The sequence below is a fragment of the Marmota flaviventris genome, chromosome 5, assembly GCF_047511675.1.
Source record: "Marmota flaviventris isolate mMarFla1 chromosome 5, mMarFla1.hap1, whole genome shotgun sequence".
Lineage (NCBI taxonomy): Eukaryota > Metazoa > Chordata > Mammalia > Rodentia > Sciuridae > Marmota > Marmota flaviventris.
The window spans coordinates 145,859,989-145,887,134 of record NC_092502.1 but is presented as its reverse complement, the minus strand read 5'-3'; the positions used below and the strand labels follow the sequence as shown (position 1 = coordinate 145,887,134).

The 27,146-nt window shown below is 38.8% G+C and overlaps 1 pseudogene; it reads right to left on the bottom strand.

Moving 5' to 3' along the window:
- Positions 1–923: 923 nt before the first annotated feature.
- LOC117794644 (interleukin-7 receptor subunit alpha-like) lies at positions 924–19,490 on the bottom strand (annotated as a pseudogene).
- Positions 19,491–27,146: the final 7,656 nt, after the last annotated feature.

Sequence of the window (27,146 nt, the reverse complement as noted above, 5' to 3'; positions counted from 1 at the left end):
CTGAGGAAGACCTTGCTCCACCTATTCCTCAGATGAGGGACATTTCATATATGGCATTGTCATTATTGTTTGTCGGACAAGAACAAACAGAGAGAAGAAAGGAAAGTTAGGAAGAGCCTGCAGAGCACCTGAGCATCCCAGCCTGAGGTCAGGAGGCGCGTATCTGACCATGAGTGAAGCAAGTCCCCGCATGGCAGTTTCTGGGACCATCTGACTTCACCCGGGTTGTGCTCTTCTCTCAAGACTTCCTTTTATCTCTACCTTTCCTCTTCCTTCTGTTGTACATTGTCTTCTTCACTCTCATGAGTTCCTATGATGTGGTGAATCATTGAAAAACACTCAATTTTCTTGTTTCGCATCTGCAAGCAGAACACCCTGATTTCGAGCTCAGACCCCTATTGCTCCAAGTCTCCCCTGCCTTCTTCCCCGCTCACCCCAGTGATTATCCAGGCCATTTGTGAAATAGACAAAGCACATAAAAAAGATTTTCTTTTATTTTCATATTGTAAAAGACTACATGATGCTCCTGTATAGCTGGTAGAGACCAAAAGAGTTTGAAAATCTAACCTATTAGTGAGATTTCAGATCCTGTAGTGTTAAAATGAGAAGACTGTGTGAATTCTTTATTTGATTGTGGTTTGTTTTAACTCTATTAAAGCCCAGTCCAGAAAGATACAAGCCTTCCATCTTTTTGCCAAACAGAAAGGGCAGAAGTTTTCCTGGGTAAATTCAGGCTGAATGTCTTAACTTCTTACTTACTTACTTACTTACTCATTTTTACTACTTGGACACATCTCTTAGGAACAGAAATTTCATTTCTATCCTTTACAGAAATTATAAATCGAGTAAGATAGATACCAGAGCATTCTCTCTTTCAGCACTCATGGGAAACAAACTATTTCCAGAGCAAAAGAAGTTCTGAGTCAGTTTTTAAATGAAGTTTATTACATAGCCCTTACACATTTAGTAGTTGGTCCAGAACAAGAGTATTGAAAAGCCACTCGCCCTGTGCTTGTGTATTGAAGGACAGAACAGTGACACACAGCAGCAGCCTATTGCAATAGGAATATTCTGGAAAAAACCTGATACATGAAAAATACACAAAAATTTCCAATACCCAGTCTTCAGAATCTGTCTTGACTACTCCTTGCTGCAGTCAACTTACCTTCTTTAATTAAGCAATTGTATTCTTAAGATGAAAAACAATTTTTGGCCTCCATCTTCCTGGAGGTTGGGAGGCCTGCTCACCGCAGTGAATGGTGTCAATCCAGAGCTAAGGAAAAAGAGAAAAGCACCCCAGGCACTGAGTAGGTGAGGATGGTTGTAGGGAAACCTCCTGCAGTTCTGGTCCTACATTAATGTCTTCAGCATTTTATCAATAGGTGCTGAGTCAGTCTCTAGGGCTCAAGGGGGAGTCCCAGCATTGTGATGTTTCATCTCCAGGAGCACAATATGTTCCTTGTTGTGGCTCTTCTTTCATTTCCCTTTCCTCCTCACCCCAGCTCTTCAGTCCTATGTCTTGGTGTAGTCTGTGTTCTTTCTGGGCAGATTTTGAAATGTCACAGTTGTTTTGCTTTTACAAGATTTCAGCCTCGATCTCTGATGCAACAAGAATGGAATGTTTGAGCACCAACCTTGTCCTCTTTGATGTGCTATGAGAAAGTGAGTGCTTTGATTTCAGAACATGCCCAACTTTTGATAAAGGTTTGAACAACACACACTGATCCTTGGGGAGAGTGATGTGCCTGTTGGCAAAGCTGACTCTGGGTGCTTCTGTGATTCTGAGCTTCTCCCAGCACAGACTCAAGCCCTGGAATATGCCTGGTGTCAGGCCCCCAGGCCCCCAGGCCCCCAGGCCCCCAGTGGTTTGGGGGAAGTCTGGACAAAGTGACTACCTGCTATGCCCAGGCCTATTCCTCTCCTCAGAGTCTCTTACCTGTCTTTACAGTCTGTTCTGAGAGACTGCAGCTGAAATCCACACTCTACCAGCCATATCCCAGCCCAGACCCCTGGGAACATCAGCAGAGGCCTCACTTCAACTTCAAACCTCCTCTTGTCCTTTTGGAACCCAAGACCTATGTGCCACTGAAGGTCCCATCAATAAGCTCTACTGTTCTATATTTTCCTGAACAAACTATGCAAAGTCAAGATTTGAAGCGACCCTGAGTGATACTCTTCATGAAATTGCCACAGAGATTCAGCATATGACTCTAAAACAGAAAGAGCAAGGGGTCTGTCTGATGTTATAATATATCCACCTTTGTTATGTTGTTATATACAATTGTCACTGTGAGAACTGGTCCAAGAAAATGGTAGAGTATCGTTGACTTTTGTTTTCCTCATGTGAACCTTTATGATTTTATTTTATTGTCAGCCTTAGGAACCTTTGGGGTTCAATGCAGCCTTTTGTTGCTGTTGCATGTACTACCTGGGCTCTGCTGTTGAAACAAGGAGACACAGAACAGTGGCTTTCAAAAAGATGCAAATGTATTGGTTTTTCATAGTATATGATCCAGGGAAGAAAGACAGCTCTAAGGTAGTGCCTTCATTCAGAAACCCAGTCTCTTTCATTTCCTGGGCAACTGCTCATGTCTTGAGTTTGATTTAGGAGCACCATGATCCTATTCCAGTCAGTGGGAAGTATGTCAAGGGAGAAACTGGGGAGAAGCCAACTTTTCTTTTATGGAGATGATTGGGAGTTACTTCTGACTCATGACCTAATGGACAGAAACCCCATGGCCACTTTAGCTTCAAGGTAGGAAGGTAAATGCCATCGAAGAGGAGTTGCTATGTGCCCAACTAAGGCTGAGTTCTATTACTTAGAGGAAGGAGGGGAGAGTGTGTGTTGGGAGAACAACCTATGCAAGAACTGTACTCTCAGGGGTGATGTACGTATGAGTTTTGTGGACACCACAGGCAGCAGTAGCTGCCTTCAATTGTGGAAGGATGGAGGAGACATTTGACCTTGGGATTTAGGGATGAGTGAACCTAGATCTGGTTAGGATGGAGCTTGCACTTGGCCAGTGAGGAGGTAAGATTATTCATATTTATATTATAGCCATTTTTCCTCATCTCAGATCTCTGATCCCAGGATGTTTTCAAGATCATCAAAACTCTAAAACCAATATCCCAAATTGGGTAATCTGTGAGTCTCCTGAAACTCTAAGTAATATGTAAGGGGAAAAGATTGTTTTATTTTTTTATACTCTCAAAAGTATAAGTATGCAATCTTTCAATATGACTCCTCCCCCAACAAAGTTTCAGGTAATTTCTAAGTCCCAGAGAAGAAAGGTGCAGCCTTGGACATTCAGATGCTGCTGGGAATGAAGAAGAGAAATGTGGAGAGCAGTGACTGCAACCCTGCCCTCTGATTCCCTTGTGGCTGTTTTTGCCCCGGGGGCTGCCTTTCTGAGGGTACTTGTCAAGATGCTGCAGTTGCTATGACAATACCAGCCAAGAGTTACTATTGAGGAAGGCTCCTGGCTCTAATAGTCAGAACCTTGGATTCAGGAACCAACTCCAGGGATAGGGTATTCTGGGGACAACAAGATGTCTCAAGGTTATCTTTCACTGCATCTTTCAGTTGGCCTGCTTTGCTAAAACTTTCTCACAAACAACTCTTTTTTTTTTAAAAAAATAGCTATTATTTTTCTTTCTTTCTTTCTTTTTAAATATATTTTAGTTGTAGGTGGACACAATACCTTTATTTATTTGTTTATTTGTATGTGGTCCTGGGGATCAAACCCAGGGCCTCACGCATGCTCAGCAAGCACTTTGCCACTGTGCACAGCCTCAGCCCTCTCACAAACAACTTTCTGGTGAAAAACCTATATAATTAATGGGCTGATCTAGCTCTGGAGTCAGTTAAGCTTCACCAGGGCTTGGCTACCCACCTGGCTCCACTTTTTCTCTACGTGTGTCTGCTTGTCTTCTCTTCACCCCCCTTCACCCCTATGGTTCCTGATTTAGTGATCCAGGAATGAGGCCTTGGCAGAGGAAACCCTCCCTTGTCCTTATCTCCACCATGGATTTGCACTTGAGGGACTGAGGAAATCAGCATGGAAGTACTCTGAGCCAGGAGGATGGTCAGTTCTTAAATTTGTTATTTATCATAGTAATCTATGTAGGATCTTGTGTGGAAAATAAGTAAGTTCTAAATGCTTTGAATTTTAAGGAATGAGGCATGGTCCTGGAATCATATCATACATACATGGAGTATATCTTCCCATTCTTGTGCTTGTACATAATGTGGAGTTACATAGGTAGTGTATTCATATATGAATATAGGAGAGTTATTCCCAATTCACTCGGACTGTCTTTTCTATTTCCAATCCCCTTGCTGCTCCCCACTCCTTCCTGCCCAATCCAGTGAACCTCCACCCTCCACCCCCTCAATCTATTGTGAATTAGCATCCAGAAATCAGAGAGAACATTATGTCTTTGGATTTTTGGGATTGCCAGTGCCTCTTATCTGCATTTTTTTGGTCTGCAAAAGGGGAGTGGGTGGGGAATATTTAATTTGGCTGGATATTCTGCAATTAAAGTACATGGCTCAGTGTCCATTACACAGGGATTTAGTGCATGTAAGTTTCTTTACTGTCTGATTTTTCATCAAGAGCATAACAAATATGACAAGTGACATTATAAGATATTGTACCATGTGTTCCCCTCTTCACATTGACTTTTACACCCTGGTCTTCTCCAACCAGGTATCCACAGCTTTCTAATATGTTCATATTAGAAAGCAATTTAAATTCATGGATTTCAAGTTCAGAAGCCACACACTCTAAAGAAAAGAAAGTTTAGAACTTTCAATATTACCTCCTACACCCCAAGGGCAACTGTGTTTGAGGCAAGACATCCCGTGCAAGTGCATGTGTGTATTCCTGAACTGAGGAGGGAGAGGGAAAAAGGGGTCACAGAGAACAGCCTTGAATGTTGACAAGCACTTATAAGATGGAGCCCTCATCTTGCTGCACTGCGAGAGGAGAGGGAGCAAGTCCCAAGGTAGGCTTGGGGGATGCTAGAATACCAGGCTTCACTTATTACCTGCATGCTGGGATGTGGCCGTCCCCATGGTGTTCCTAGAGCATCAGGGTCCTGGAAGACAAGAGATGGCACTTAGGGTGCGGTATAGGAAGGATCAAGCTAGACTAATTGAGTTCCAGTGTGCCTAAGAGTGTTTTAGTAGCATAGCTTCCCCAATCTCCCAAATGAAAGGTCTACATTGGTGCTTTGAGCACATTCCCAAGTCATGTTCTCTGACTCTTCTGATCCATATTACCTCCTACACCCCAAGGACAACTGTGTTATTCTGGGAAAGGAGACCTGAGACAACTTAACTGTCCTTCCTACCTACCTTAGAGAAAGTTTTCCCTAGAGGGGTCTTAGAGAGACCAGGCATTGAAATCCCAGTCAAAAATGGTAAATGGGAGGTGGTAAGTAGGTATTTTGTTGAGAAATATCAGGAGTTAGCAGAAACGCCCAAGGCAGTAGCATTAAGACAAGCTGTACCATTTCTGAGCTACTAAAGATCCAGTTTCCCCTGTTCCCTTATTCTTCATAGAAGGGACAAAGAAAGTGGAAACACACCCTCTGGGTGGAGTCTTAACCTGTGGTTATCTGCACTAACTCCATCTCACTTTCTTGCCCACACTTTGACACACAAAGCATTGTAGGGGACAAGGACTCCTTACAGTCATCCTCACCTGCATGGAGTTCTGAAGTGGGAACTTGGACTCCATTCACTCCAGAAACCCTCATAATATTCACTATACAGGATGGATAGGACTTTAATCTCATACATTGCATCAGGTTGCAGTTTTCTCTGCAGGAGAGTCAGCTTTGTGTTGGATAAATTCACGTGCTAAGGAGAAAAATGTGCCAATATATTTTTAGGATGGAAAATGAAGTGTTGCCTAGATCTTTCAAATCACTTCAAGTTCAGTTCCTTGAGTCACATAGGCACCCTCTTGAAGTTCTCTCATATTTGTCAGACTAAGGAGCTTAAATACATAGAGGGCTCAGCAGCAGAATTAGGGACAGAGATTGTGAGCTCATAAGTGATGCATGAGCGGCCAAAGAGAACAGTGATAGAATAGGTCTTTATACAGGTGGTGATGTCTCCAAGCTTGGGAAGAGGTAGGTCTGTCCCAGGCTCCCAGTTCCTCCTCACAATTCAGTATCTTCTTTTTCTTTCTTTCCCTTTTCATGTGCCAAGGGGAGATGACAGTATAGTTTAGTGAGCAAGATAATTTCCTTCTAGAAAGATAAGATTTTACATCTTGAATAGCAATACAGAGGCAATAGTATTCCCAACACTGTGTACTATCCTTAAGGAAGGAAAAATAAAGGAAAGGAAAAATTTGATTGAAAGTCATATTGCATTGTTATTTACATTTATATATGTTGGATTAATTTTCTTATATTTACCAAATTTATATATTTCTTATATATGCAATTTGCCAATTTTTAATTCATTTGTCTATGGTGATATTTGTCTCTTTCTTAATGATTTATAAGAGCTCTTTATATAGATTTTAGTGATCCATCAGCTGTATACATGGCAATATAATCCAAAGTTTTAAATTGCCTTACAATTTTTATTATTGTGTGTTTACATAGATAAGTGTATGACAGAGGGTAGACTTTTGACTTATTTTTTTTCCCCCAGACAGGAAGCTGATTGTCTTGGAGGCATTTATCTAAAATTCTTCTTTTCTCCACAATATTTGTTTTCCATTTGTACGATTTTTAGATGAATAATGGAAAACTGTAGGATTAATGTCATTCAGTCTCTCTCCATGTGTGTATGGGGTGAATAAAAGAAGGGAGCCAGTGTTTGGGGCAGGGAGTATGTTTGTGCAATGTTATTTGCATACTGCAAACAAACAAGGGTGATCCTGGCCTGAGCAAGGAGGGCAGTGGCAGTAAGTAGGCATTCTTTCAGTCCCCAGAAAGAGAAGGCATCCTTAGGTAGTGCTTTAAGATGAACCTAATACCTGGAATCTTCTACACTTCTTCCACTTCCTTACAATACACCCAGATAGTCCAACCTCAGAAAACCATGAAGAAAGAGGCTAAATAACCATCCAGATAATAAAGAATGAATACTAAGTTCAATGACTAAGACCTCAGACTTGAAAATAAAAAGAAAACAGAGATGAATCTGCCCTTCTTCTCCTTACCTCATCATGCTCCCCCAAATTCTCAAATCAAATGGTGGTCACATCTTCTTGCTAACTATTCAAAGAGTGTTTTGCTTAAGAGTGTGGTACTAGGCATGGCACTTTTTGAGGGCTTTGCATTGTGAAGATCCATCTGGTCTCCATTTATGTGGCTACCTAACTGAGTTAGAAACGTTATAAAGACAAAAAATAGAGTAAGGGGGAAAATCAGAACAAGAGAAGGACAGGCTAGGAAAGGTGCATGCATATGGGGCCCAAAGCTGGCACAATATTGGGAGCTTCTTTCAGTAAAGGGTATATTCTGAAAACAAAATTATTAAGACTTCCTGGAGCAAATGTACTTCTGCAACAATAACATATATAACATTTAGAAGTTTTTATTGTACAAACATGATTGATCTACATATCATCCAATCCTTTTTATCTTTTTCCTGGCAGTAGGCTATGTATTGTTTTACATACTTCTTCTTCAAGTGTGACGTATGAAAAGTCACCACAAAGTCATTGGCTTCCTCACGATAGATGACTTTTATGTCAAAAGGAGCTTCTGGTTTAACTGGGAAGGGACAAAAGAAATGAAGTATGTCTATAGAGTCATCAAAGAAATAAAAATCATATATATGGGTGTGAGTGTGTGTGTGTGTGAGAGAGAGAGAGAGAGAGAGAGAGAGAGAGAGAGACAGAGAGACAGAGAGACTCTGTGTGTGTGTGTGTGTGTGTGTGTGTGTGTGTGTGTGTGTGTGTATGAACCAGGAATGGATTCCAGGGGAATTAAATCATTGAGGCACATCCCCAGCCCTTTTTATATTTATATTTATATTTTATTTATTTACTTATTTATTTTGAGACAGAGTCTTACTAAGTTGCTTAAGACCTCATTCAGTTTCTGAGACTGGCCTTGAACTTATAATCCTTCTGCCTTGGCCTCCCCAGTTGCTGGAATTGTGCACCATGACAACCAGCCCAATAATGACCATTTCAAAAATCCATCTATACTGAATATCATTCTGACCATTTGCAGGTAGGAAACTAGTTAACCAGTCAAAGCTATTTCTTATTTTTCCTGGGTTCAAATCCAGACTATATTTCCCAGCTACCCTTGTGGCAGGGTATGAACTGAGTAATGTGTGGAAGTGGCCATACCAGCTCCAGTCCTGGCCCAGAAACATCCTCTCCCTCCCCCGTGTGATTCTTGTGTGGCATCCCCCTTCAGTCATTTGGACCTATATGTTCAAGATGGTGTAGCTACAGGATGGAGGTACCCCTGAATATTGCTTAGAGGAGCACCATTCACAAAATGGGATGTGATTTTGCTTCTGATGTGAGTATGCAATGGACTTAGGGTGTCAGATATCATGTGTAGGGACTTATTTGTTACAGCATCCAGTGTAAATTTTATATTTGCAAAACCTATTCTCTTTACCTTTGGAATATCAGAGAAGGTATTACTAAATATCCTCAAGCAAGAAGTCTTTACACTTTGATTTTTCATTCTTCCAGTAAGACTAGGAGATGGCTGGGACCTTGCACCTCATCTTGGCTACACAGAGTGAAGTAGCTGCGTGCTGGGCCTTGCTTGTAACTAGAGAGTGGCCTCAGAAGCTCTTCTTTGTCAACCTCAGCTGCATTAACTCTGAGCTCCTCTTGGGCCTCTTCCTTTGGCCTGCCTGCCTCACACAGTTGTTCTTAAGATCAAATGTGCTATGTAAGTTTAGCTGCTGGAGGCCGCTAGGGATGATTTCAGGCAGAACAGGTCCAGAGAAAGGTACTGGTTTCCCAGGAAAGCATCAGCATTGGACCTCCTCCTCATCTTTGATGTGAGACTGCTGTGTCTTGGTTTCTCCTTTATTAGAGTCAGGGAATTCAGCTTTCTGAGGATGGGGCCACTACTCCTGCATGAATGACCTGATCCTCTTGTTAATGAGAGGGTGTGTGGACCACTGTGGAGCTCTCTGAGCCAGTCTTGATAAGCCAGGCTCCTGGGCCAATCAAGTAAACACTTGTGGTGGAGTTTGCCCAGATATTCTATTAACTTGTGGTACTGGGGTGACATTGCCTTAGAGGGACTGAAAAACAGATGGCTTCTTCTTTACCCTGGGGACTTTGTAGAAGGGTACTTTATATTTAACCCTCATCTACACTGTGTAAAGCAAAGATGACCTAGAGAGGGTCAGGAGGAAAGAAAGTGTGTGCAGAGAAAAGCCCCACAGAGGATCCCTGTGACCCCCTTACACCTGCCTTCATTCACATTCTCAGCAAATGCTTCTGAGACTAAGGCCCTGCTGGTCACTGTCCCCCAAGGACTCTCCAGACAGCTTTGCCTTTAGCCAAAATGGATCTATGGCCAAAGGAGGAAAAGGTGTTCATTCCCGAAGCAATATCTAAAAAATTAAGTTATTCTTATACAACCTGAACATGTCAATCTATGCTGCCAAGCACAGTGGGAGGCAGAATGCTGTCACTTATTCAGTGTGGGACACCTAAAGGGAAGGATGTAAGAGAGGCAGCTGGTGGTTACAGAGGTGCTTTGACTCTGGGGCATAATTAGGAGCATTCATTTTAAATTCAGTTAAACTGAAATGTCACAGTAGGAGCTAGGAGAAGATGTAAGTCTTCACCATTTTTCCCTCCTGCTTGCCCAGGAGCACTTTCCAAAGCCCCAAGAAAGACACATCACCCCTTTCTCAGGATCCTGTGTTATCAGCTGTGTACCCACCATACTTCCCATTCCTCCTCAGATGAGAATTGTCAGGTGTGCAGTCTGCTGTTGGGGCTGTGCTGAATGTGGCACTCTTTGGCATTGAGCACATGAGATTTGGATCTGAATGTGGGTGTGCTGTGAGCCTTTATGTGCATGCAGGGACTTGGGTGCTGACATGGCTTTGTATAAGAATGAGCTCTCCCCTGGTGTTGAGCCCTGTGTCAGAAGACCAAGAATCTCTGTCTTTTCTGTCTTTCAAAGATGGCAATTCACATTTGGGATGTAAATGGTGAGCCTTTAAATATGGCGCCATTGTGCACTGCACCAAGTGAATATCCATCCATTTGAGTCTGGTCTCCAAATGACCAAAACCCAGCTGGCTTATGCCTAACTCAGAGATGTCCTCTTGGTATCCTCACCTTAGAGAGTGCTCTCACTGATGTGGCCAATGTTACTGTCTGGACAACGGCACAACCATCTACTAATGTTTCCTTTTCACTATATTTACTCCCACCCCCAAGATAATTGCTCACACATGGAACTTCTGCTTTTAATCTTTATTTTTCCACCTGACTGAAACAAATCTGAGCTAGGCTTGTCACTCTTTCTTATCTCTAATGAGCACTGCTTTCTTACCATTGATTTGCCTTTTGCTCGTGAAAGGTGTCTGAGGAGAGGGAAATAAAGACCTATAGCATTTAAGTTTAGCAAAAGAGTGTATGTGTTCAATAATTTTGAACATTTAACCCCATATATATGTATTTTATCAATATGTATGTTTTTATATATTCATACATAGAAAGAGTTTCTCTTATAAGTCCCCAGAGGTCGAAATAATACAGTTAATTTTCCACTGCACCAATTCAAATTGCAACTTTACTCAAATCATTCATTTTTAGCAAAATGTAATATATCTATTCTGTGTCAAATCAGATTTTCCATGCTTCCCTCCTCATTAAGCCTCTTATGAAGTTGTGATACTTCTTACATCATTTTGGCTGGGCAATGTTGCTCCATTGTTTGATCAAATACCAAGTAAAATTGTCTTTTAAAAGACCTGATTCGATTACCTTCCACAATGTGATAGGGATCAGTCAATCAGTAGAAGGCCTTAAGAACAAACAATGAGGTTTCTTGAAAAGGAAGTAAGTCTGTTTCAATAATACAATATAGAAGAAAATCTGCTTGAGATTTGTGCCCTGCAGAATTTGGACTCACGACTATAACATCTGCCCTTTATGTGATTTCCCAGCATCTGGTTTAGCCTGCAGATTTTAAACTTACCAGCCTCCACAATCACATTAGCCAACTTCTTCCTTTTTTTGTGGTTCCAGGGATTGAACCCCAGGACTCATGCATGCTAGGCAAGTACTCTACCAGAGAGCCAAATCCCCAGGCACATGTAATCCAACTTCTTAAAAGAAACCTGTCTCCTGTCATCCAAACACTTGTCGGTCTGTCGGTCTGTCTATCTATCTACCTACCTACCTACCTACTTATTGGTTCTCTTTCCATTGGAGAACTGTGGCTATTATGGAAGGCATATTTACTTTTACAAATAGATGGATAATTGAGCAAAACACATCAAGAAGGAGAAGACAAGGAGAAAAAGTAAAGGGCATATATGGGTGGAAAACAGGAGCCTTAGCCACAGTTGGACACTACATACTGAATTACTCTTCCCTCAGAAACTGAACACCCTTTCATAGCTCATCTTGAAGATCTACAGAATTCTCAAATAGAAAAAAATCATATAAGTGTCAAGTTTACATTTATTTAAAAATTGTCTTAAAGAATTTGCTATTGTCTATTATAAATTGTCTCCACAATTGCCCTACTTTAAACACACAGGAAGATCAAACCAGTGTCTACAGGTATCCCACAAAGGACAACCATATTCCCTTATACAGCTGCTTACCTATTTTGGCTATATTCACTTCTTGGCAAGTTAAATTCTTCCCTCCAAGCTTCACACATATACTGCTGTTTCCGATAAGTAAAAACTGCTTTTTCTTGATAAAGTATATGTCTTGTAGTTTATTCAAATTAGGCAATTTACCCCCAGAAGAGAACCACTGTGGAAACAAAAAGGCAATCTGTGTTAATTTAGCTAGGAATTGTGTATCAAAGAGAATAATATTATAGGTATGTTTCAGCTTCCCTGTTCATAGGGATGTGGGTGGGTGAGTGCACACTCAAGAGAGAAAAAGAATAAACTAAATTGAGGTGGATTCCTGTCACTATTATTCTCAATGATTTACTTAGACATTAGATGCAGATGTACCTGAAATAGTCCAATCATGCCCCCAAATTCCTATATTTTTATAATAGATTATTGAAAAATAAACACTTTGTTTAGGCAAATATGAAGATGCTTTTGTGATGTCCTCCAGAAATACTAGCTAGATGTAAGGGCTGAGAATCATTAACCAAGAGAATGAACAAAGGGGAAGTTAAAGGAAATGCTACAATAGTCTAAGAATTCTGTACATAAAAGAACATACACTTAATGGGTAACTGATGGGATTTTTGTAGGTAATTTTGGATGATGAACCCTAAACAAAACAGATCAAGAAAAAAAACCCAAAGATATAAATGACCAATATCTGGAAATAACAGGCGATATTACTATAGTTCATGAAGCATAATAAGAAAATTTTAAAAATTTATGCCTATTGGGACTGGGTTTGCGGCACAGTGGTGAGTGCTTGCCTAGTACAGGTGAGACACAGGGGATGATCCTCAGCACCACATATAAATAAATAAAAACAAAGGTATTGTGTCCATCTACAACTAAAAATATAAATATATGCATACATATATAATTTATGCCAATACATGTAAAACTTCGACATAAAAATTCTTATAAATACAAGGTAGTAAAACTGACCTACATACAAATTGATCTGAATAATTCTATTTCTTTAAAATAAATTATAATTTATCAACAAACTTCCCTAGGAAGTAAACTCTGAGCTTGTTGATTATAAGCTGGTGAATTCTATCAGGTGTATAAGAAAGAAATAGTGCCAATGTTACAAAAATTCTTCCAGAAAATAGAGGTGTTCATTCTGTGTGTTAAAAGTAGGCAAATTTAGAAACAATTTACAGTAGACAATAGCAAAGTTGTCTAAGGCAATTTTTAAAAATCAACTTACTTTTTGAAGGCAGCTTAAACATGGAATCAAAACCTGTCAAAAATATTATACAAAAGGAAATCGGTAGACAAATGTATGCAAAAATTCTTTTAAATTATTAAAATTAAAAATGTATGCAAAATTCCTCAAGAAAATATTAACATATTGATGTTAACAAATTATAATCAAGTAGGGGTGAGTCCCAGGAAACCAAAATATGTTCAATATTCACAGATTAATCAATAAAACACCATTTCAATAGAGTAAAAGACATAAATAATCTGTTCATCTTCAGCTGATGAAGAAAATGTACTTGAAAAAAATCAAACATCCATTCATGACAAAAACTCTCAGCTACCAAGGAATTGAAGGGTACTTACTCAATAGTAAAGGGCATTTAAAAAATATATATATAGTTCATCGCATATATAATAGTGAAATTGTGAACATTACATATTCTCCTAAGATCAGGATAAGCAATAGAGATCCCCTTTCTACATTTCTTTATTTTTTAAAAAAAATTTTTTTGGGGGTACCAGGAATTGAACTCAGGGGCACTTGACCACTGAGCCACATACCTAGCTCTATTTTGTAGTTTATTAGAGACAGGGTCTCACTGTCTCAATTTAGCGCCTCACTAAATTGCTGAGGCTGACTTTGAACTCAGGATCCTCCTGCCTCCACCTCCTGAGCTGCTGGGATTGCAGGTGTCTACATTTCAATTTATAGTATATCAGAAGTTCTAGCCAGTTCCTAAGACAAGAGAATCAAACAAAATGTATCCTGATTAGAAAGGGAAAAACGTACTTCTTTTATTTGCACAGGGCATATTTATTCCCATAAATCTATAAAGAACATCCAATACAACTGTAGGAACTAATAAATTCATCAAGGCCATTAGACAAAAGTTAATTCTATTTCTATAAGTTAATATCAAACAATTAGAAAAGGAGTTTAAAAATGACCGTTCCATTTATAATAACAATGAAAACATAAAACTTAAAAATTTATAAAAGTTGTTCAAGGCTTTTGCATAGGAAATTACAAAACATTGCTGAGAGCTATTACAGGAAAACTAATAAATGGAGAGATGCTGATGGGTTGGCAAATTCAAAATCAATAAAATGGAATGATCCCTAAATTGGACCATATAATACTAATAAAAATCTTAGAAGAAACTTAAAATATTAATAAGTTGATTCTGAATCTTATGTGGAAATACCAGAAACTAGAATAGCCAAAGTAAAACTGAAACAAAATAAAACAAATATGGATGACTCAGAGCACTTAATTCAAACTTACTAAAACAAACTGTGATTATCAGAATAATGTACTATCCACATAAGGACAGATAAACTGATGAATAGAAAGGGGAGTTTAAAATAGACCCACATGCTCAAGTATGAGGTTAAATGATTTTGAATACAGAGACCCAATAAATTCAATGAGAGAAGGGAAAGTCTTTTTGGCAAATTTCCCTGAAAAAACTAAGTAAATGTGTGGACAATAGAAAACTCAGTTCTTCACAATTACATGAATGATACACCTACATGTAAAGGCTAAAATTATGAAACATTTAGAAAAAAAAAGAAAACAAAATATATTTCCAATTTTGGGAGTTGTGAGGACACAAAAAGCATTAAACATAAAAGAGATATTGGACTTCATTAAAATAAAAAGGTCTTGCTTATTAAAATACACCAGTAAGAAAATGAAAAGATGTAGGGTGGGGTGGCAAACCCCTGTACTCATAGTGAGGCTGACAGATGTAGTGCATGCTCTAGGTCAGCCTTGGCAACAGAGTGAGATCCTGTCTCAAAATTTAAAAAATAAATTTAAAAAAATAAAAAAAAATAAAGAAAGAAAAAGAAAAAGAAAAAAAATGAAATGATTCTAACTAGCAGAAAATAGTGGCAATTCATCTATTTGACAAAAGCTTTTACCCAAAATGTACATATAAAAGAAAAGAACGGTAACAATGAGACATTATAGATATATTAATTAGCTTAACAGTGGTGATTATTTCACAATAGATATATGTAACAAAAACCAACTTATACACCTCAAGATCCTAAATCTACAGCAGGTTTCTGGTATTTTCAGAATTTAGGAAGAATCCAAAATGGTATTCTTAGCTCATTGCAACTTTTCAGAGAATAAGATCCGTGGGCAATGGGCAACAAAGGACAACCATATGACTGTCTTGTGAGGCTGAGCAAACTTTTAGTGGGTCTCAACTCCTGAAGCTGGAAGTTGCCCCATGTGGAAGGAAAGTCCTGCTGAGAGGTTAAATAAATCCAGCAGATTAGAAGAGGCAGTGTGTTTAGTGATGTTGACCTTCAATTCAGGTGATTGAAGGAAATAGTTTCTCTGTGAGTAGTCCTCCTCAATGCAATCCAGTCTAACTCAATAGAAACAATTTACTTGGCAAATTTTTTTTTGGGGGGGGTGGTACTGGGGATTGAGCTGGGGAGCTATACCATTGAGTTACATCTCCAGCCCTTTCATTTTCTAATTTAAGAAAGGGTCTTGCTAAGTTGCCTAGAGTCTCACTAAGTTACTGAAGCTGGTCTTGAACTTGTGATCCTCCTGCTTCAGTCTCCTGTGTCTCTCAGATTACAGGCATACACCACCATGTCCAGCCTTAAAACAATTTACTTGATTGTTAAAACAATTTACTTGATGTGTTGCTTGAGTTAGGAATGATAGAGCTATGTTCTAGTTCAGCATAATAACCACTGCCCCACAGGGACTCTTCAACATTTGAAGTATGGTTAGTTCAAATTACAATGAGATCTGAGTATAAACTATATACCAGATTTTGAATATTGAGTTTAAAGGAGAATTAGAATATCTCTATTTTGTTCATATTGATTAAATGTTGAAACCACAGCATTTCGAATATACTGAGCTCAATAAAACATATTGTTAAAATTAATATTTTACCTATTTCCTTTTCCTTTTTTATAAATGTGGTTACAAAAATGTTAAATTACTGATGTGGCTCACAGATTTGCACAGTGCATTATATTTCGGTTGAACAGAACTATTCTAGGGTATTTGGGGGTAGGGTTGGGGGAAGAAAGAATATAACAGATACCAAAGTAGCCCTATAGACTGGTGAAATTGATCCTCTAGGGCCTTCTGAGGGAACATCAACCCTAATCCACTAGCACAAATTTTCTTATTCTGAAAGTAAGGAGAGACTGCTGGAGATTATGTGATCTGATTTTTTTCACCCAAATCCATAATCCTACAACTCTTACATAATCCTACAAATCTTGCATATAGTTCAGTATAGGTGATGCATATCTCCTGCTGAGGCAAAGAGATATTTACATGCAAAATATTGAAAAAAGCAAATTAAAACCCAAACAAAACCTGTTGCTTTCATTCCTCACGTGGCCCTGAAAGAAAAAATCTATCTCTAAGTCATTAAGCAATTTTAAGGGTTAGTATAGCTTATTTTACAGAGGGCTAAATTCACAAGCCTTGGCAGATATCGATAGTTAAACTTAGATAATCAGGGTGCAGCCTGCCACTGTGACAGTAATTGATGAGAACAAACAGTGACATATTTGAGGTAGTATTTGTAGGTGGTATGTGGCAGTGATTGTGTTGCTCCAAGAATTTGGAAATAAAGGAAGTAAGATCACTTTGGGAGAGCTGACTGTGAAAATTATGCACACAGGAAAGTGTAGGGGTCCAAAAAAAATGATTATGGAGTCTTATCTGATAAAGTCAATGAGAGAAGGACTCCTACTTCAGGACTGAGATTAAATCCCCCATTAAAAAAAAAAAAGAATTGCATGGAGACATAAACCAAATACCTCGAGTCCTAAAATCAACAAATTCTATATCTATTTCTATGTGAACAACCCTTTGATCATATCTTTATGAAAATAGAACCACACTCTAAGATTAAGCACCACTTACAGACACCTGCCATGTAGCAGACACTCAGTCCTTATCCCCATGCAAGAAAATATTCATGATGAGACAGCCTAAGTGACGCCTGTCACACAGCTAGTTCAGTGTTACTGTTGGGATTCTGTCCTAGGCACTGCTATGTAGAGCCTCTGCTTTTCCATTCAGTCATCAGAGATCAGGCTAGAGTTTTGGTGACTGAAAACCTTTTCAGGATCTACCTGCTTCTTCATGCCAGTAAAAGTAGATATATATTGATATACCACCTACTGGGCCTCTTAGTCCTTTAACCTTTACCTCAATACCAACTCCTATAGGTTCTGAGTCCTGTATGAATCTTTAGATCTTTATGAGAGTTGCATCTGTCAATGTGAACTAGTCAATTTTCATGCTGGTACTGAGGCACTGTGAGCTTGGTTAATCCAAGCCCATGCCTGAGATCAGATCACTGAACAGTAAGTCAATCAGTTTCTCAGTCTAGGAAAGTAGTGGCCACACCCAGGGCAGGTGGTAGACCCACTGCCTTCTGAAAGATGGCACCTGGCATCTACCAACAATTCCACAGGTATAAGAACATCAGCATGTACCATTGTCAGTAAATACCAATTTCTTTTTAATAAATCATATTAACTGAAAAAAATGCTACAAAAATAGTTTAATTGTGGAACATAAACTTAGCTTGACCCGTAATACACCACTCTGTTTTCCTGATTCTCAATGTCTTCACTTAACTTTAGAGGTGCACTAATCTATAGCTTCAGGTGTAGATACTTGTTAAAAAATTGGCTGCTCACTTAGCACTACTTTATTTACTTAGGAGTTTGTATTATTTACTGTTTCCCATTCATGTCTTAAGATAATCCCTTCCCAACTTCAATACCTGAGTTCAACTGGAAAAGTCAAATGCAGGCTGTGGACAGGCAAAATCAAGAGACTTATTGAGGGCAGTGGTCAGGTTTGCTTAAGTGGGCAAGGAAGTGTTCAGACACTGAGTGAAAGTGGATAGGATGGTCAGCCTGGAGTGGTTAAGAGAAATCAAGGTGTTCACAGCAGCCCACCAAGTAACTGGTTGGAGCACTGAAAGTTAAACCTCTGTGGTAGAGTTTTGCCCATAAAAATGAGCATATCATTTGAATAAACAGTTTGGCTGTTTTAGCATAGTCTAATTGTGGCACAGATTCTGGACTTTGTAGGTTCTTTCTCTCTCTGTAGAGTGTTTTAGCAGTGAACTAATAAGAGCATACTGAGAATACTGCAAGGTTTTCTAAGTCTGTGACCATATTTATCCAATGACTTCTTAAATAGATTCAGGAAGTACCCATAAATTAAAGTAAGATAAATTTCAGAGTTTATCTTGACTGTATACATGGTAAGAGACTGCCTCAAGTATGTATTTTTTTTTATGCTGGGGGGCTTTTTTTTTTAAACAAAAGTATTTTTTAATTAATGCAACATAATAATGCATAATAGTGTAGTTTGTCATTACAGATTTATATATGTACACAATATAATAATGTAATTTGGTCATTTGAGTCTATACATTTAAAAACTCTCCTTTACTACTGATGAATCTTGAATTACTTTCCTCACTAGGAAGCTAAAAATTAGGTCATGTGATATGAATTTGGAGGTAGCCACAAGTCAGAATTTCTCATTAGAGTTTTGTTTTGTTTTGTTTTCAAGTCACAGAGATAGTAACACTCAATCTTAGGAGATGACTTTTTGGGGAGGAAGAAGATTAAGTTCCCTGGGCTCCTTTCCTACTTTCAAACGGAAGCCTTTTGAATCCAAAAGCCAAAGTTATTCCTGTGGATTTTGGCAAAATTTACATTGAGTAAACCATCTGATGTCAAACTGTGTCAAGAGGATGAAAGTGTACATTCACAGAATTATGATTTAATTTCTAATCCATCACTCATACTGGGTGATCACTCTGAAGGCTGTATGTGTTTTAGACTGTTTAATCACCCCCAACTTCCTATGAGATTGGTTACCTTAATTTTTTTGGTGAGGAAACTGAGGCTTACATAAGTTATATAACTTGTTCCAGGTCAAAAAGTTAGTAAGCACTGGTATTGGGATTAGGAAGCAGGCAATTTCACTGCAGAAAGCAACTTGAAGATAGTAGACTGCTTCATATTGGGCAAATAGATTTTTTTTGAAGGCAATATTCTAGAGGAAGCAGGATTTAAGTTCTGGTGTGGAGTTTGGAGGAATAAGGAATCTGCAAGATCCACAGCATCATTTCCTGTTTTCTTGGAACCTGACACATGAACAGTAAGCACTGCTTTGCTTCATTCTATCAGGAAAGGAAGGCATTTGAGAAGGCTTTTGGAAATTCCTTAGACTTTAATATTTGATGACAAATGGTGAGACATTCTTTGTTTTTCAAGGAATGAAGAGAACCCATGGAAAGAGAGAGGGCTTTTTTTCTAAGCACTACAGAAACCAGGTTTCTCACCATATTTCAAAGTTCAAATTGGTGCTGTTGATGTCTGGGTTGTCAAAAGCACAGGTTAGCGAGTGCAGGGGTCCAATTCACTTCCAACTGACTATACAGCATGAGAATGACAATAAGAGTGAGCTGTCATCTGGCTCTGCATCTTCCACATCTCCTGGGGAAGGACAATTATGCAGCTGTTAATGAGGCCAATAGATGCATCCTCTTAATATATGGCATGACCTTAGTAAAATGACAGACTTTTGTGGGAGACATGCTCTAAGTATTACTTTTTCCCTTATAGATAATTTTTTTATTCATAGTGTTTCTTGGAGATATTTGCAAAATTCTGCAAGAAATTTGGGAACCAAAGGATTTTTTTTTAATGTAGCTCCTTTTGGAAAGCACAGTGTGTCAGAGAGCTGATATCCTAAGCTAGCTCTTGGACCCTAGGACTCAATAGATACTTTGTATGCATATTTCACAATATTTAATAGAAAAGTGAGGCTAGAGAACTCTACCACAAAATATACTTGCGCTAAGACCTGAGGAAATCCAGAATTATCAGAGCCATTCCCAGAGTGACCAAGTGTGAGTCTATGACTGAGATATTTTACTTTAATTGTGCTAGAAATTTGATGCCTCTATGGCTTTAAAATCTGTACAGAGTCTACCAAAATCGAGCCTCGGTAGAGTGTGAGAAGTCATGGGCTGATCAAACTGTACCCTCTCTACTTAAATAACCCAGTAGCTCTGTGGGGAAAATTAACCATCTGGCTAGGAATGGACCAATCAGGTGAGTGACAGGTCTGTTCAGGCCAAGAGACCAGTCGCCAATAGCCAGCTAGACAAGAGCTGTGGGTACTGCTCACCACCCCAGGCATACCTTTCTGACCATCCCCAGAGTCTGTCCAGTTCACAATTCTAACAACAGCAAGGGTCCTACATCATTTCATCAGGCCATAGTCCTCCTCCTGATGACAGTGCTAAGCAGTGATGTGGTTCACCATTTAGGGCTTGCACTCCAGACCACGATTATTTCTAATTTCACAGATGTCGATCTCCTTCCCTGAGAGCTGGCCCCTTTCTACATGAAATGGCTCTGGGTGGTTTGAACCTACTTTTATAGGCAGTTTTCACACTGTCTTGATCTTTTCTCTTTGGTCCTTCCACTATTTCTATACAATAGAACATATGTCACTGTTTGGATTCAGACATCCAGGGGTCAGGTTTGTTTCTAATTTTTCAATATAGAAGATAAGCCAGAGAGAGCATACACTAGTAACTGACAGGCACCAGTCAGGACTTCCACTGACCTCACAGATCCAGTCTGGCTAAGGGAGGTTTATTGTATAGTAAACCCACAATATACAAATCACTGCACTTACAGTTTACAGTTTTTCCTTCACTTAAAGTGACTATGTTTTAAGACAGAACTCTTTAATTGGGTGGGATTGCTTTGTAACCACCACCACCATAACAACAAAACATCCCTTCAATGACTTGTAAAATTGCATGGCATTTGGCAGAGAGAATGTTCTTGATAGGAATTTTTCAATTCTTAGGTAAAAGCAATGTACATAAAAGCTAAAACTTTTGGTGTCATTGATGCACAGATGTGATTTTAACCCTGTCTAGTCTGTGTAGCTGTGGTCTCTGTCAGGTCACACAACCTCCCTGAGCCTCACTCTTCTGATATGTGGGCTTATGGTTGTAGGAGTCACTGAATGGATCTATCTATACTTAGAACTCTGTAATCACTCATCAAGGGTTAATTTTGACCAGTGTCATATTTTTGAAGAAAGAAGTAATGAAAAGGTAAAATTGGAATTCTGATTCTGAAAATATACATGAAAAAGTTGGAATTCTTTTAAAAAAGTTAGCAGTTTTATCACTATGGTTTAAAAATTCCACAGAACTTGTGAGTACAGAGTTATCTAACATTCTTTTAAATATTTATATCATTAATATTTAAATAAGTACCTAAGGATATACATTGACATTTTCTAAGCATAGAAAGGTAATTGAATATGTATTATAGGCAAGGTAGTGAGACTTAGAGACCTCTTCCTACTGAGTGGAATTAGCTGATTAGTGGTTTAAATAGTTTGGACCTTTAAAAATATTCTTTTCTATCATGATCATCCTTGTGGTTATCAAAGGATCAAGCTGACCTTCAATAAGGAACAGCTCCTTATTATGTGAATTCTTTATATTTCAAACTGGCACATATTTTCATATGATCATGTCGCTGGATGGTTACATATCTCAAAAAACCTGAAATTTAAAAAGTTGAAGTGAAAATTCAGCTTTATAAGTTAGAGTTCTTATTTCTTTGTGAAAACAGATGGCCATCACGAAGGGATAGTGGGGTATTTTGTATCCATGGACAATAAAGTGTTCCTCTGTCCCTGTGCAAACCCAAGGGAATATTCTTCATAGGAAAAGGTCATGGGCTGATCAAACTGATAATGATCATCCCTCATAACTGGTCACGCTGTGAAAATGTCACCCCTGTGACTCTTCCCTTAATGAGAAAATGCAAGGGTTTTCCATCCTTGGCAATTACTAAGTAAATTGACTCAAAATAGCTAAACCAAGGAAGCATGACTAAGGAAACATGACCAGAAACATCTGAGTCATTAGGTTGATGTGTTGATACTGTCTTTAAGGAAAATACTTTTCCTTACAGAACATACTTTTTAAGTCTTAAAGTGAAAGAATTTAATTGGGAAAAAAATTTGGTGGCCCAAGTTCCTGGGTGTTCCCTGTGATTGCTAGACAATTTCATCTATAGTTTGGTTGTCATTACAATGTATTTATTAAGAAGCCAGAATCTGTTTGTAGGTGTTGAGCACTTTTGGCATTCCAAAGAAAATTATTCCATATGATTAAATTATTGAACATGGAGGCAATTATGTGTATTTCAATGAGCCAACACACTCAGATCTGTATGTTACTCACTAAGAATCTAAATGAATCTGTCAAGCCAAAGTATTTTGAGGAAATGTTCCCATGTTTTTGGTTGACTACTATGTTCTAGACACTGAGGTGTTGTTGATATAGCACTGGTCAATGCAGACAAAACTATTGTCTCTGCATATTATATTTCAGGAAAGTTTATGCTTTGGGAAACTCTTACAAAATCAAATGAAATAAATTCAGCTCAATATCCTGACAAACTAAAATCATCTGAGAGATATTTTAACAAGCCTCTTGTATCATCTACAGCAGTGTTCCAAGAACAGAGGCATCGTACTAGTCAATGTGATTTGACCTGCAATTTTGAGGTCTGCATTTTGAGATTCAAGGCATTCCTTCTTGACAATTCTGAAGCCTTATATGCCACCCACAGTATCGTTCCCAAGCTGGTGGTTAGAACATACAAAATGACCGATGACATGTTAAGTTCTTGAGCTCCATACCAACCCAGTGCTCAGTTCAGGTTTGTCAGGGAACTGAGTAACCTGAAGCTTATGCTAGAGATAATCCAAAATCCTTAAAAAAAAAAAAAAAGTAAGAAATGACTCACCATCCTGTGCACAGCCACTTTCTCCGGAAACGGCTTGAAGTAAAAAGAAAACCGTACCAAGAGCTGTACTTAGAATTGTCATTCTGAGAGACAGGAGAGTAGAGAGCTGAAGTGTGAGGCTGTGTGTAAAAATGAATGAGAGAGAGAGAGAGAGAGAGAGAGAGAGAGAGAGAGAGAGAGAAAGAAGAAGAAGAAGAAGAAGAAGAAGAAGAAGAAGAAGAAGAAGAAGAAGAAGAAGAAGAAGAGAAGAGAGTCCACAGCTCTATACTTACTTAACCACAGATGGGGAAGTATAATCACAGCATAAAAGAAGTTTAATGCTAGGAACAGGAAGTCTGAGTAAAAGTAGAGCTGCTGAAAGCAGAGACAGAGGAAACAGAGAACATTTCAAGTAACTGCATCTGTAAGGAATAATAAGAAGGAGACAGAGACAAGACGCAGAGATAGAAAAAGAAGTGGCCCCTTGTCCAAGCGGCCACCTTTATTTATATCCATAGGTTACATTAGGTCATTAGTACCATAACTACATTATTGTTTACAGTATCAGTAAAGTTGCTTATTCTGAACTTACATTTCCCAATTACAGTATGCAATGTCAGGTGCTTTGTGCAGCTCTCAAGAAAGTCCATTAATTATCTAAAGTTACTGTTAAGCAGGCAGATCAGGAGCACTAGAGCTTGGTGAAGCATTTTAGTTAACTAGGAATCAAGTTCCTTATTCCCAGGAGTTATGTGCCTAAGATCAAGGTGGAAACTGATAAAACTCTTAACACAGAGCTTCTTGGTGAAAAACATTGCTACAGAGGCCAGGCATCCCTGTCTTTTACATGGAAGTTTCTCAGCAGCCAGGCATTCTGTACCTTTGCACAGTAACTTGCTAGCCACCATGCAGGCCATAATCATGAAGTTCATCAGAGACCCCAATCCCAAACACAGAACCCCTGCATGCATCTCTCTGGTATTCCTTGCAGACCCAGACTCACTGTGTCTGCTTTGGAATAAGGTGGTAGATTTCATATCTAGACTCAAGGGGATCTACAGACCTAAGTGATCCTTAGTTAAAAGGATCACAATATAAACGTATAAACTTACAAATCTAATCAATTGATTATTTGAGGTGAGTTTTGATTTAAATAACGATTCTGCACTTTATAATTTGAAAGCTGAATGAGTTAACCTGTCTCATCATTGTAGTTATTGGGATGATCTAATAAAATGAGAAAGAGGCGGTGGGGTGTTTGTACCAGTCTGGAGACTCCTCTTCAGTTTTGAGGCAGACTCAGAGACACATGGTCTGTATCAGTTTTAGTGCATGCCCCAGACACTACACCCAGGGGGGATTTCAGAGCAAGAATCCAAGTGACGGGGACATAGCCAATCTCCCCCATCTGTTTGGGCCTTCTTTTGGCATTTCAAAACACTTCCCTAAAACAAATAAAGGGTGATGATGTTTTTTTTTTATCAGATAATCATTTGTGTCCTCATGTCTAATCTTGTTTAGAATACTTGGTTAGAAAAATTTTAAGTAAACTTTATTCACAAATATTGGTAGATTTTATGCACTCAGCTGAATACCCTTTTTAGAAAGCTCTAGTTGCAATTCCCATGAACTAAGCAAATGTTTAAGGATACATCACAAACTCTATCTTCCCACTAATCCAGATGTCATAAAATGTTCCTAGATTCTCAGTTGGTGGATGAATAATTGGGTGATGTCTCTTTAAATTCTCTTGTTTATCACTTAAGTGGGCTGTCATTTTGATAGTATATCTTTTATTTAGTTGTAAAGATGTAAAAGAACAAAATGAAGACACAATATTTTGGTACAGCATGTGCTAGTTTGCTCAGGAGATTTCCACTGGTGTGCTCACCCATTTTGAAAAGGGTGGGAGATGCCAAAGGGCCTCAGAGAGCATCCCACAATCAATTAATACTCCTAGAATCGAGGTATGAGGGAAGGTGGACAACACGGGTGCTTCGCCCTTCAGGGCCATCTTTTCAGATATTTGGTGAGAGGCAATGGTTGTTTAGAAAAGACAAACAGACACACAAAAGAAAGCTGAGACCAGGTAATTCTTCAAACCTTGATGGAGATGTAATGACCTAGAGCTTACTCTGCACGCTTATTATATAGGTTTTAACATCAGAAAGATTTTATGTGAAAAACTTTCTTCAAAGTACACAGGACCAAGGTTGACTTGCTGTGAAACCAATTGCTATTATCTTTTTGTGCTCATAATTCTCCACCCAGCAGCTAGTGTCCAAAATCAGGGACAAGACTGATAGTTCTCTGGGAAACATAGAACTTCCTTTGAACTGGGTATCACCATAGCAACTGAGCATTCTCAACTGTGCCTTTGCATCGGGAATTCCCAGCTCAGGCATACTCCTGTTGCAGGAGAATCAGAGACGGTAATTTAAATCACCACTTCTGACATCTCCCCCTTTTTTATTTTTTAAATGCAAGTGAAGAGCTATTATTTAGAGTTGTCATAATTCTCCCTAGAAAATGTGGCATCCTATTGTTATAACACAAAAGAGAATTAGTAGCAAACACATAATTCCAAAAATTGTACCATATTGTATGTTTTAACATATTTGAAGTATTAAAACCATTTAAATCATTAAGTATTTTTTCAGCAAGCCATGTGGGACTCATAATTTCTTATTTGCTCTCCTGAATATCCTGGATGTGATGATGTAACTCCATAAGGCCTAGACTTTCATTATTTTTCTGTCAAATATTCATTAAATGATTTTTAACTTTCTCTCGATCCCATTGAGAAGCATTATATCCTGCTTCTGTAACAAACAAATTTGTAGCCAGCATGGCACCGAAGCTGCTGTCTGCACTTAAGAGCAGCAAGCTCATTTCCTATATTTATGACCATAGCTTCCAGTGCATGTACTTTACTTTCTATCTTGTCATCAATATTTACCTGATTCTGTAGAGCTTTGGAAGTATTCTGAGCCAAATTGTTAAGAAAACAAGCATTTAAATGATTTTGGGTAATGCTATGGCAGATGTCTCAGCAGAGACCAAAACAGATATCAAAGTAACTACTCCAAATGCAATAAGGCCATGAGTACACCAGTGTCTATTTAGCAGGACATGACTCTGTAGTAGTCACATTCACACTTGAACTCTAGCATCAGAATGCCAGGGCTGTGAAATGTTACCTTGGATTAAAACAAAGGAGTGTTGGAGTAACACAAGTACTCCTTTATTAAACCTAGTAATGCAATTAGTCAGATTGCATCTTTGACAAGTTACATGGTACTTTTCTCCAGTTCTATTTACTTTTATATTTACAAAAATTAAAACATAAGGAGATTGTACACCAGCCCTTAGGCCATAGCAGGGAACCACTTTAGAGCTCCTTTCCCAAGATCAGATAGAGAGCTGCTGGTATAATTGATGAAATCTAGGGCAGCGGTCAAACCTGATAGTTCTTTTTGTATGCCACCACCAATGAAAGTCAGAATATTACTAACAAATCCGCCAGGAGCCATAAATTTCTGATGTAGGTGTCTCTTATTAATTCTGTGAGACCAATTCAGAATATATCCACTATTGCCAGAGACATCATGTCACACTGGCAAAATATTAGCACACTCCAGTATGTTTAGGGCAGTAAGGCATTGGTGGATGTTCCATGGGAAACATGGTCAGGTCACTGGGGAGTTCAATTTTTGTAACCGTTTGGACATACAATTTCAAATCCCAGGTCCAGTGATATTGGCTCCCCTGGCTCCCCAATATGTTGTCTTCTTTTTTTTTTTTTTTTAATCTGGGGCCACTTTTAAACAGCCAGCATTTTCATTGTGAGACCAACATGTAGGTAAACTTCCATTATATCCAGTATTATTAAATCCAATTATATGAACAGGTGTAATATGTTTATCTGAAAAACCTCCCATCATGTGTGAATCACTAGTAAATACTGGAATAGATTCTCCAGCCCACACAACTGGGTGCGCTAAAGATGGATCTGGGAAATAAGCCCAATAAGTTTCCCCATGAACCCTATTTACCTAACAGTTCAATAAAGCCAGCATAGCCACAAACATGATGGCTGGAGACTTAGCCTTCCTGCTGTTTGACTCTCTGCTCAGCCTGATGTGTCAGGTTCTTCAGTTGTTTGAACTGGGATCCTCCATGGTGATGACAAACAGCACACTCAGGTACCCAGATAGAGTGAGCTGCATCTTCTGGAAAGACA